The sequence below is a fragment of the Notamacropus eugenii genome, chromosome 1 (genome assembly GCF_028372415.1).
Source record: "Notamacropus eugenii isolate mMacEug1 chromosome 1, mMacEug1.pri_v2, whole genome shotgun sequence".
In the NCBI taxonomy this organism is placed as follows: Eukaryota; Metazoa; Chordata; class Mammalia; order Diprotodontia; family Macropodidae; genus Notamacropus; species Notamacropus eugenii.
Genome location: NC_092872.1, coordinates 447,548,147 through 447,561,903, shown reverse-complemented (window position 1 = coordinate 447,561,903; position 13,757 = coordinate 447,548,147). Strand labels below are relative to the sequence as shown.

Here is a 13,757-nt window from a genome sequence, read left to right as displayed (position 1 = left end):
GGTATGTGAAACATTCTGGGGGCTCCATAACCTGAAAAAGGCCTAAAAGCTGGATTGACCGATCAAGAGAAAGACATTTTTTGGCACACTCTGAGCTTAACCTATCACAATGCCTTGCAAGCTCTGGCATAACAGACATTATTTGCTTTGCTCTGAGGGAACCCAAAATACTCCTTCCTATGTAAACCATTACGAGGTCATATGAAGCTAATCAGGAGCACTATTCTGTTTATGACCACCAAGGATAAAGAGCCTCACTGAACTGGACACTTTTGAATAATAGGACTCTTCCTATCTTAGTATTTTATGGACACATGCTATGCTATGATATATTTATACACACACACACACACACACACACACACAAATGCTTGCTTGCTCTCTCCTATATACATATATATGTTTATATATATACACACGACATATATACATATATACACACATATATATGGATATATTATGCTCATCAATGTGGTCAAGTCATTTCATTTACATGAACCTCAGTTTCTTCATCTGTTATAACCCCTGATTGGTCTTACCTCACATGGTTGTTGTGCAGAAAGCCTTTTGTAAACTACAAACTGGTAAATAAGTGAGTTATTACTATTACTCACAGAAAAAATATTCAAGACTATATAATTATTAGATTAAAATCCAATACAGTTGCAAAAAAGTAGAATCAGCCAATCAAATATGCTCAAAATATTTGAATCAAAGGATATTCACCACATAGAAGTTACATTATTATCATAATAATGCCATAAAATGATTCAACTACTTTGTGACATTACGAAAATGTATTCAAAAAAGAATTTAAAGGCACAATGTAAAAGACAGGGAGACTAGAGTTGCATGGTACTCCTCCTCTTATCAGACCACTTATGGAGGTAGTATTGTGTTCAATTCTGAGCATCATATTTTAGGTTAACACATTGATAGTCTGAATTATATCCAAAGGTGGGCAAACATAATGGTGAAAAGTCTCAAGATCATACTATATAAAGATCAAGGATTAGATGAAGTAAGTGATCATATTTAGCCAAAAGAAGGACATGATAGCTGCCTTCAACTATTTGAAAGCCACTTTCAGTGATTCCAGAGGTTAGAAATAGAAACAAATGTAAGGAAAAGCTTCCTAATAGGTGGATTTATTGAAAAGTAGAATCTGATGGCTCAAGTAAGTAGCTGGACCACCCTCACTGAAAGAAAACAAAGTCTGAATCAATACTTGCACTTGCTGTTAGAGAGTTCTTGTAGCCTCCAATGTCTCTTCCATGTCAGAGATTTTATGTTCTATTAGACAACCATTTGGTCACACCATATGATTAAACATAAAAGACACCTTAGAGATTCTAACCCATGGCCTTCATTTTACAAATGGCAAAATGGTAAACCAGTATAATCTAATAGGGGGAAAAAACCATCCAAGTAGGTGTTAGGAGCAGTGGTTTATAGTCCTAGCTCTACTGTTAACTCTTTCTGTATATCTTTGGGAAAAATCATAATCTTTCTTGGCCTCAGCTGCTTCTTTTGTAAAATGAACTTAATCAGCCATGCCTAAATCGTGCAATAAAATACATACAAGTGAAAAAATCTAAGTGTATTTATGGGATATTTTGAGAAAATTAAGTGTTATTTAAAACAAGGTATTATTTTGTGGCTAGTTTTTGCCTACACACTGCCAATTTAAGATTACTCACTGTAATGAAGTTTACATTCCCTGAGTAAATGCCAACTGTGACCCACAAGTGTGTTGAGTGACAGCATGGTAATAACCCATATTTAAACAGGCAATGAAGCACACAGAGCGCAGGACCTAGAGTCAGTTCAACTCTGGCCTCAAACACTAGCTATATAACCCTGGGCAAGTCACTTAACTCTGTTTTCCTCAGTTTCCTCATCTGTAAAGTGAGTTGGAAAAGGAAATGGCAAACCACTCCAGTATCTCTGCCAAGGAAACATCAAAAGGGGTCACAAAGAGTTGGACACAAATGAAATGACTGAACAACAACAAAACGTGTAGTAAAAAGAACACTAGATTCAGAGTAAGAAGTTTAAAAACCAGCTTTGGTACTTGTGCAATTATGGAAAATGAATAGATGGGAAATCAATTACCCTCTCTTGCCCTCAGTTTCCTCATCCTTAGAGAGGGCTGTATAGATGACCTCTGAGGTCATTTTCAACCCTTCTTCTATGCAATTCAGAAAGGGGAAGTGACTTTCCAGTTAGACTACTTAGGAAGGTAATATTTCATGCTGTTCCTGCAAAGAGAAAGCAATGATGAAATCTGAGTAAATAATTTTAAAGTGCAAAACAGAAAAATATGCTTTGTTCCTTCAAAGAGTCGGGAGAAAAAAACATTGAGAACTTTAGAGTCCTAAATAAAAAACCTTAACCCCTTTCATTACATTCAGAGTGAGTACACTGGCTCCATGCAGGATTAAGGCCAAGAAAGCACTTGTCATAATAGATAACTTAGGCTAATGAACAGGCATCCTACCTTTGCTTTACTAGTAAAAACTTCTTTTAAACTCAAATAGCCTTAAAGGATACTATCTAAAGAAAAAATGTCAAAATCATAATGCCAGTTTTCTTCCTGGTATTGCCTAACATGGGATGGGGATATAAGTGCAACCTCATCCAACTTCCTATATAACAACAAATACCAACAAATGTCAAAAAGGATTAGATAGCCAGGTCATATGATCAACAAAATGAAGAACTCAACATTTTCTCTGATCCTTTCAACTTCTTAAACCTCTCTCTTCAAAACAGAAAATATGTACAAAGATAATTTCAATTGTCTCCATGGTCTAGGATACCTGGGGAAAAAAAAGAATTTTTTTTAAAAAACTGAACTGATGCCTTCCCTGAACTCAGCACCTCTCCCTCACTGCATCATGCTACAAGCAGCAAGACTTGTTCAAGGACCCAACAGACAGGTTTGCAACAAAACCCAAGGCCTTGACACATGGGCTTACAACAAAACTCAACCCTACATTCCGATCCCACCTCCTTTTTCCCAGTGCCGTGGAGATCCCAGCACCAGGTTGCCACAGATAGTACTACAGATGGCAATAAGTTTGCTGGGCCTACAACAGACATTGCATTAGTAACAGCATTCTGTTCTGCAAAAGGTCTCTGCAGGAGAGTAAAGAAACAGGATAAGGTGCAAGACATATAACTAGACTTGAAATGAAGCTCAACCCCACATCCCTTAACATCCTTCTCCCAGAGGCATGGAGACCCAAACTACAGAAATCAGTGCCACAGTATTAGTGTGGCAGCTCTCTGACCTGCTAGTGTTGTGCTGGAGAAGTGAGAAACAGAGGACACAGGGCACCATTGCTACTCCACCATAGTGTTGTACAGGGTTCCATTAAACATGAAGTAAAGAGCTCAACATTCAGATTGGTACAATTATGCCCACACAAGTCATTTGGGACACAGACCTAGGCTGGTGAATTGTGAATTGCCCAACATGGGAGGAGGCTAAGACACTCTGACATCTAGCCTTCAAGGAAACCATCAGCAGAAAGGATGAAGTCAAAAAGTGAGCAAAAGAGAAAAAGACTGAAATTACCAAAAATCACAAGAAAACTCAAAGACTTTGAACATAAGCAAACAAACAAGAGGGAAAACATTAAAAGCAGAAGGAAATACTGCCTCAAGATCTAGTAAACAAGTTCAGGCATCTACACTTGATAAGACAGAGGACCCTGTAGAATATGAGAACATGAAACCACAAACATGCTGTTCCTAAGTTGTTTAAAAGAGAAATTAAAATTGTAAGAGCAGAATTTATGGCCTGCATAGCAAAAATAATAGGCAAAATTAAAAAAACTTGAATTTGCAATGGCAAGTCTCACCAAAAAAACAAAACAGAAAAACAGACTGCGAATGCAAACACACAGAAGTGAAGGCCAATATACAAGAAAAAAAATAACATTTTAAAAATATGCTCACTATTCAAGCAAAACATACTGATCTCAAAGACAGGATGTATAAAGACAATTCAAGATTCACAGGTCTCCCAGAAGAACACGACAAGTCAAAAATATTAACACTATAATGAAAGAAATAAGAAAACTGTATAGCACTTCTAAACACAGAAAATGAAATACCAACTGAAAGAATTCATAACGAGCTTTCCAGGAAAAAAAAATCCAAGATTGCAAAACTCCCAAGACAAACAGTGGTTAAATTTAAATTTTTAATTCAGAAATAAGTTATGCAAGCAGTCAGGAGAAATGTTTTCAAATACAAAGGAAAAGAAATTTGAATAACATAAGATTATTCAGCACCCACCAGAAGATGCAGAAGAGAATAGAATGTGTTCCAATGAGAAATGGAACTCAGGATGGAGCCCGGGGTGACCTACCCGGCAAACATGTACTTAACTGTACATGAAAAAAGATGTATGTTCAATAATAGACATTTGAAACATTCTTATTAAAAAAACTAATTTGAAAAAATTACTTGCTTCTTGAACACCATAGACAATAGAAATGCAGGAGAGGCGAACAAATGCAGCAGCCAAGGACAACAGTGACAGGGGAAAGAACAGTAAGAAACATCTTTCCAAATGTACACAGGAGACAGAGTGAAGGCAGAAGTGAGATAGATAGAAAACAGTAAGAAGAAAGGCTTGGGACATTATGGATAGAACCTGACAACACATTAAATATAAGTGAATTGATGGGGTTTTTTCGTGGGGCTACCTTCCAAAATAGGGGGGGTGAATGAAAGGGAAGGAAGGGAGAAGGAGACAGAGGGGAGAGTGAGATGTACCCAAGTCAAATCAAAGCCAACAATGAAGGGAAGGGGGACCCAACGCCTGCACTCTCAAGAAGAGAAGAGCCTTCAGAAGAATGGGTGAGGATGATGAGGAAAGGACTGAAAAGAGTGAAGGTGGAGGAAGGAGGAAGTTAGTAGCAGGAGGAGATTCCACTGATGAATGCTCCTATGGGTGAAGAGAGATGTTCAGTAAAAAGAAATGGGTAGATTAGGTACACAATACACAGTAGTAAATTACTATAGTAATCTATTGTTTGTTAAACCCAAAGATCTAAACGTTGGGGACAACAATTCACTATATAACAAAAACTGCTAGGAAACTATAGAGTTTTGGCAGAAACTAGGTATAGACCAACATCTCATCAAGGTGAGGACAAAATGGGTACATGATTTAGACATAAAGGGGTAATATCATAAGCAAATTGGTGGAGCATGGAATAGTTTACCTGTAAAATCTATGGACAAGGAAAGAATTTATGATCAAATAAGAGAAAAGAGAGCAGGGTATAAAATGGATGATTGTGACTACATTAAATTTAAAAAGTTTTGCACAAACAAAACCAATGCAGCCAAGATTAGGAGGAAAGCAGAAAAAGAAGGGAGGGGAGATTTACAGTAAGTTTCTCTAGTAAGGTCTGATTTCTGAAATATATAGAGAACTGAGTCAAGTTTATAAGAATAAAGGTTATTCCTCAATGATCAAAGGATATGAACAATTTTCAGAAGAAGAAATCAAAGCATCTATAGTCATATGAAAAATTTTCTAAATCACTATTTTATAGAGAAATGTAAAATAAAACTCTGAGGTACTACACTTCATACCTATGAGATTGGCTAATATGACAGAAAAGGAAAATAACAAATGTTGGAGAGAATATGGAAAACGAGATACTAAGGTATTGTTGTTCACTGATCTAACAATTGTGGAGAGCAATTTGGAATTATGCATAAAAAGCTATAAAACTGTGCATCTCTCTCAGTTTTGGTAAAGAGAAAATATGAAACTGAACAAATTTCTGGAGAAACTAGAGTTAAAAGAACTATGTTGTCTTCTAAATGGGATAGTGAAAGAAAGCCAGTGCTTGATAAAGGGGAAAACATAAATTACCCAGTTTTTAAAAAACCCTCCTTATTTGATAAAAACTACAGAACAATCTGGAAGTAATTAGACTTAGACCATACCTTACACCATATTCCACAACACATTCTAAATAGATACGCAACCTTAGTAATCATTTTTTTTAATTGAAGTAGATTTATATACTTGTCACAGCTATGGGTAGGAGACACAAATGTATTATGGGGCCAGTAAAACTCCTAACTGAGGCCCAATCAGATTAAATGTAATTCAGCAATGTTCAACAAAATAAACACAACACAGATAATGTTAATTTGTGGCTTTTTAAGTCATAAAGCTACCATCCTTTCTATCTGAATTTGACACCACTATTCTAAACTAAACAGACGTAAGAGGCAATTATAAAAGATAAAATATATAACTTTCATTATAATGAATTGAAAACCTTCCGCACAGACAAAATTAAAGCACCTAGGGTAAAAAAGGAAGTGGTCAAATGGGAAAAAACTTTGTATTAAATTTCTATAAGTGCTTGGTAGCCAAGATATATAACTACATATATATGTATATAAAACTCTGTGTGAGTATATAAAACTATACACACGAATAATAGTTACTCTTCAATAGACAGAGTGGTCAAAAGATATGAACAGTTCTCAAAAGAAGGACAACATATTCACCACCACACAAAAGAATGTTCCAAATCAAGAATAATAAAGAAATGTACAGTTTCACCTCACATCCTGCAAACTAGCAAAGATGACAAAAAAAATGGCAATACTCAATGTCGGAAGGATTGTGGACTGATAAGTAAACAAATACATTGTTGATGGAACCATTTTGGAAAGCATTTTGGAATTATGCAATTAAAGTGACTAAAATTTCAATACCCTTCATACTAGAGATTCCATTAGTGGGCTTATACTCTGAGTATTTATATATATTTATAACGCCTTTTTTTTTATGATAGCAAAGAAATGGAAACAAAGCAGGTGCCCATCAACTGGGAAATAGCTAAACAAATCATGGTACGTGAATGTAATGAAATATTACTGTGCTGTAAGAAATGATGTAACAAATACAGAAGCATGGAAATAATCTAGAAGAACTGACGCAAAGTGAAGTAAGCAAAGCCAAGAAAATAGTATACACAGCAACTACAATCAATGCTTAATTTTCATAAATACAACTATACACCAAAAAAAGTCAAAAGTGAACATAATAAAATTATAAAAATCAAGCATAACTTGGAAGAGATAAAGAGATGATATTTTCAACACATCCCTTTGTGGAAGTGGAAAGTCCACAACTGCTACACATTGTATGTATTTTCAGACTTTTTCAATGTGTCAATTAGTTATGCTGATTTTCTTTCCTTTTTAAAAAATACTGATTTTTCTATAGGATGGCTCTTTGGGAGGGGGAGTGGAAAGGAGAAGGCTACTGGGTATAACTATGATAAGAAACCGAAAACATCAATAAAAATATATTTTAAAAAAAGGAGAAGAAACTGGCTATCCATCTACATATAAATTCATTCAAACACACTAAGGAATTCATGATTTATACTAAAGAGTTGAAAAATATAGTCTCAGCCTATTAATCGTAGAGAATTAACCTCTATGTCTAAGCATCCTTCTGAGAGGCATATAAAATACAGATCTGAATCAGTAATATTCCCTCCTAATAAAGGAAACATCAGAACTTCCACAACTAAGCTATCTTATCAATTTTTAGAGTTGAACTTACAAAACAATTACAACTTCAAATACAAGTCTGAGTAGTTCAGAATTGCAATTATTGGAAAGATGACTAGATTTAGAGTAAAAGGACTCAAGTTTTAATCTCAACTCTGATACTTATTCCTATCAGACTTGAACAGATAATTTCTCTGAGGCCTCCCCAGTTTCCTCATCTGTAAAATGAAGATGTTGGGTCAGTCTCTAAGATCCCTTTTAGTTTTCATCCATTGAGAAGTATGCAAAGAAAAACTGGAACCATTCCATTTTAGAAAAAAGTTTCCCAATAAGACAAATGCTTTCAAGAATTTGTCTCTATGAAAAAAATCTGTTTATAGTTCATATTTAAACTTAAAATCCCAATGCAAATGCTACCTCCACATGAAGCCTTCTCTGATATCCTACATCCTCTTATCTTCCCTTCCCCATTCATGAAGACTATTTCACGTGTCTTCCACACAACACTTTAGTCGTACCTCTCTAACGTACCTGTGATTTTTTGTTAAAGATATTATATTTATGTGTACATCTCGTTCCCTGACCATTGTCTCTTCCACTTACCTGGTACAATGCTCTACATTCAACAGATACCTAAATCTTGCTGAACTGAATCAACCTATGTTTCCACAAGTAAGAGAAAAATCAATTTTTAAAGTAAAGTCTTTCTGAAAGGATAAGGGAGAAAAGAATTTCCCTGAAATCCCTTAAAGTTTAAGAGAAAACTGCACACTTAGGAGTGGGAGGGGTGGGGGGAGGGAACTTAAGACTATCCCTGAGAAGTCCTTGAGTAAATAGTCAACTAAAAAGTTCAATTCACTTTTATGACTACTAAAACCAAGGGTCCTGGAGAAAATAAAAACTAAAGGGCATTTTTATCAAATAGGTCAAAACTTGTCAAACAAGGTCATTAGAACCTAAAAATGTTATATTTTTAAAAACAACTTCTAAGGGCCTCAATTTCCCTATCTGTCAAGAAGGGTCCAGACTATAAAGTCACCTCCTATAAAATCCTACAGGTCTTAACTGAAAGTTAGCTTTGACCAAATAAAAAATGTCACCTGTTTAAAAAATTCAATGTTTTGTCAATGTTTTGTCAATGTTAATATCTCTTAACAAAAACCTGATAAAGTTTCTTCAAACATGTCTATGCATAGTTCTGTGAAAGATGGTAAATAAGCAGACTTTTATATCACAGTGCACTTCCCTAATACCTTTACCAAACATTTCTAAGCTCAAAGATCTCATTGAATGTTCCAAAAACAAATAAGCTGAATTTTTTGTCCCCTACTGTTGATGAGCAAATAAAAGTTGCTTAAGGTTTATAAAAACTGCTCCAAAAATAAAATATCGCAAATTATTTAAAGTTAAATTCTAATTCTTAAATGTTAGCACCAATATCCTTCTATGGTTTCAATTATTCTGGTAGGGTACTGGATGAACCTCTATGGAGCCTTTTAGCTCTAAAATTATGATCACAAGAAAAGGATACAATGGAAATAAGACATTGTTTTTGTAAAGTGAAAATAAGAGTACTGGATTCTGAATCAAAGACATCAGGGTTTGACCTCTGACTCTAACACCAGTTGTGTGACCTTGGGCAAGTAACTTAACCTCTTTGAGCCTCCATGTCATCTATATAATTAGATAGTTGCTCCCTGATCCAGTATGAACACCTATGATCCTATTTTCCATTTGGCAAACTGAAAATAATTCAGAGTTTATGGTTTTACATGTGATTTTATTCCATACATGATTGTTTTTCTTAAGATGACTATACAGGTAACCAGAATATCAATGACCAGTTAGGAAACAAAAAAAGACTTGAGAGTCAAAAAGACTTCAATTCAAACACCAGGTATGCCACGTGCTTGCACTGTGACTTTGGACAGTTTTCCATCTCTGGGACTCATCATCTTTTTTAAATTGAAAGAGTAAGCTCTGGTCCAGCTGAACAGTCTATGATTCTAGTAGACAAGATGTTTTATGATAGACATAATACGTGTAACAAGTTAAATAAAACATGGTACAGTGAAAAGAATGCTTGATCTGAAGACTGAGGTCCTGGGTTCATTTTCTTACCTGTTTAACAATGGGTAGGCTACTTAACCTCTTAACTAAACTCAATTCCTCATTTAGAAAAAGAAGAGGTTGGATTAGATGCCCTCTAAGGTTCTGTCCAACTCTTAAGTCTATGATCCTATGATCTCAGCTCAGACATGATAGGATTTAGAGCTGAAAGTGATCTTTTTGAGGGTTTTTAACTTGAAATACATGGTCCCCCATCAGGTGCGTAACTAGACTTCAAGAGGAAAGTACTTGTCCATGTACTTGGATGGGAAGAATATTACATCTTAATTTTAACTAATACTTAACTAAAAATTTAGCATTTCCTTCCATTATGAACATAGACAATAAAACATACTGAGAAGAGGTCCACAATTTTCACCAGACTGCCAAAGTGGTCAATGACACAAAGTTTAAAAACCTCTGACGCATCAAACCCCATCATTTCACAAATAAAGAAATGGAGGCTAAGACTGGCAAAGGGATCTACCCAAAATAACACAGCAAGCTAGTATCATGGTCTGGCAGAGATTTCGGACTCTTTGACTCCAAATCCAATGCTCTTCTCACTGCACCTCTTCATCTACCCCTTCATTTCCAAGTCTTTAACTGAACCATACCAAAACTGGGAGATACCATCTAAATCCACAATGCAGTAATCCTCTCTACGAATAGTAATGTGTAAGATTAGCTCCCCCAAACCAAACCTCCATTAAAAGCACCAGGTCTCAATAAATACATAAAATGAATAAAAAGATTCAAATTTCAACCTGTTAAAATATTTATGGAGAAAGAACAGTGATATATTTTGCTTACATAAATAAAACATTAGGTCTTAGAAAACCATTTGACTCTATGCACTTCAACAAACATTTATTAAGCAATTATGTAAAGGGTACTATCTGCGAAGTAGGTAGTTCAACCATTATAATCCCCATTATGTAAACTAGAGACAAGATGTAGTCTCCTCAGAGAACTCACTCAATATTCAATTGTCTGAATCAAATACAGTAAAATTCCATTTTATCACCTTTCTCCCTTTTCTTCATGAAGAATTAGCTTCACTCTTTTTTTCATCATTATTATTTTACAGGGGGGATTCTCACACAGGGTGTTAACAATTATTCTACTAAGAGCTGCAACAGTAAAGTCATCCAGATATTGAGAAAACAGGAAGATTTATTGGCTGGTGAGGTTAATTCCAACACAAAGGTGAAAAACAATAAAACTTTAGAGAGGCTAGAAGAGAATTTTAAGAGAATGACTCACCAAACCTATTTACCTTCAAGTCTGCCTCCTTCCTGAAGGGAAGGTTAACAGCAAGACAGATCACATGCCTTTCATTCTCAATAAAGAAAAAGCAATCTGTCTTTGAGAGTGGTAGCATGTGTCTGTCTATAAATCAGAACATTTAAATTAAGACTAAAAAAACTGTTCTGCTACCAACTCCCAAGAGGACTTTACAGGCCTCCCATATCTCAGAACCAGAGGGAGCATAGGTATAAAATCTAAATGCCACAAAGCCACTTTATTATCCTCCTCAAATTATTACCCTGGCTTAACACTGTAACGTAGTATATTAAATGTTTATGTTTTATGCTAGCCTTCAAAACTAACTCGGCTGTGACCTAAATCTTTTCCTTCCTCTAATTAGCAAACTACTGTGGATACTGATCCCCTCCTTTTAGTCACTTTGTGATTTGTATATCCTTATTTACTAAACCTTGGTAGAGGAAGATTCTGACAGTGAAATAACAGATCCCACTGTATCTCAAGCCAAATATCCCGAAAGAGTTTCTATGGAGAACCCACTTCTTCCCATAAGGCTTCCAAAATTTCCCTTAGGCCATTCCAAAGACAAAGTTTCTTACTGAGCCCTTTCTTGATGTAGATAACAATATGCTAAGTGTAATAGAATGAACAATTCTGACTATGCTCCTAAGAACAAGTGAAAGAACACAAATCTTAATATTCTAATAACTTACAGAACTTCAAGTTTCCAAATCAGTTTACATAACATTTGAATCTACAACACTAGGGAAGTAGTGTTGTAGCATTATCACCATTATACCAAGACTGAGAGAGGTTGAATAACTTTCACATGCTCATGGTCCCACAGATAGTAAGTGTCACAGGCCAGATAGGAACCCTAAATTTCCTAACTACAAGCGCTAAGACTGTCTCCAGTTTCTACTAGAGTGGAAAGGAAATTATGAATCCAAAGTCATCAGTTCATGTAGGCACTGACCTGGAAACAGGACACCTGGGTTCAGGTCCTGGCTCTGATACTTACTAGCTGTGTGACATCAGCCAAACTGCTTTCCCTCTCTGGGTCTCAGTTTCTTCCTCTATAAAATGAGGAGACTGGACTAGATAATCACTAAGGTCTCTTTCAGTACTAAGAGTATATGAAACTTGAGGAATATAAGTTCATCCCCAATGGCTATTATTACAACGCATAGAAGCTACACCTTCCCTGCCCTAACCTAAAAATAAAAGATTCTTTCCACTCCCATATCCCTATAATATAAAACACTAAGACCCCAAATGGGGTCACAAAGGGTCAGACAGGATTGAAACAGCAACAAACTCCTCTGCCTTTCACTAAAGGCACCCCAGAGCCTAGTTCCAATGCACTTTATTAATCATATTTCATACAATTCCTCTTCATGCACTCTTTCCAACCAAAATACACTACATACCTCCTTTTCCATCCAGCCCTCTCCTGTCTGTACATTCATGCCCAAGTCCAGAAACCACTCTCTTTACATCCAGACCTACTGAAACTCTCCCCGTCCATCAAAGTCAACTTGGATTGGAGCTCCTTCACACAAAGCTTCCACTGCTTCCCCCTCCCCACTCCAGATTTTCCCAGAGCAGTCTGTCTACAACTCTTCTTTACTATATACTATATAAATGTTACCTCACCCCAGCCCCGGGAGAGGGAGGGCAGAAGCACGGCGACAAGAACACCAACAAGACGTGTGCTGGGGGTAAATCGGAGGTGATCCGAGGGAAGGCCCCGGAATTGGTGAGGGTCTACAAGGGTTTCCGGGAAGGGTCCGTGTCTATTCCTTCAGTGAATTACCAGCTAGGGACTGAAACTTCAAGCCCCCCGCGCGCCGCCCCCCGCCCCCCAACTCCGGCTGGCTCCACCTGCTCTGTCTTGTTTATTTTCCCCAAAGCCCTTTCCTCCCTCCTCTCTCTGCCTTCCCTTCCTCCATCCCTCACCCCTCCCTCCCTCCTAACCCTTTCCCGGCCCCGGCCTCGGGCCTCGCCACGCAGGCCGACCTCCTCGCTCCGCCCGGCTGGCTCTCCCACCTGGCAGCCCTGGCCCCGGTTCCTCTTTCCGCCCCCTCCCCCCTCGCTTTTCCCCTCCCCCCACACTTCCCCACTCGCCCCCTCGGGGTGCGTCCCGACCTCCCCCGACCCTCCCAGCCGCAGAGGGCAGGGCCAGGCCTCACGGGGTCTGGCACCGGGGCCGACGCTACGCATTCCGGGCTCCGGACCGGCCGTGAGGCGCCGGCTGTGGGCCTAGGCCCAGGCGACTGGGACCGGGCCTGGAAAGGGCGGAGGGAGCCGAGGGGGCAGAGGGCCGTGAGGACCCACACTCACCAGGGGAGACCAGGGCGGGCGGGCGGAGGCAATCTCCGGGCAGAGGCTGAGGCTGGGGCTGAGGCGTCGCCTGTCGCAGCTCCTCCGTCCGCCGCCACCGCCGCTCCCTGCTACCTTCGCTGCGTCCAGGGGCTGCCTCCCCTCACTCAGCCGGGCCACCAGCCTCCGCACCGATGCGCATGCGCAGAGCGGGACAGGCCGCGTGGCCGTCGGGACTTGTAGTTTCCGGACTGTCTTTTTCTCCGGGTTTCCTGCCTCCTAGTACTTGGATCAGAGCTGTACGACCTTGGGCGTTTCGCTTTCTCGTTCTGTGCCTCACTCCCTCTGCAAAGCAGAATTTTCTTTTTGGTTCGAACCTGTGTTTTCATTGGTATTGGGATCTAGTGAATAACTTTTCTCTACCAATGCAGATGGGCAAACTGCGGTAAGTCCAACATCATCTCCGTGCCCAGCAGGCGCTGTGT

At 38.3% G+C, this 13,757-nt stretch overlaps 1 protein-coding gene across 9 annotated transcripts in view; it reads right to left on the bottom strand.

Annotated features, from left to right (window-relative positions):
* Positions 1 to 13,483, bottom strand: part of GAPVD1 (GTPase activating protein and VPS9 domains 1) — an 86,276-nt gene extending 72,793 nt beyond the window's left edge. For all 9 annotated transcript variants that reach the window (XM_072631926.1, XM_072631918.1, XM_072631919.1 and 6 more), the window contains exon 1: positions 13,294 to 13,483. The gene's annotated coding sequence lies outside the window, so the exon portion shown is untranslated. The remainder of the gene's footprint in view (positions 1 to 13,293) is intronic.
* Between the last annotated feature and the right edge of the window lie 274 nt (positions 13,484 to 13,757).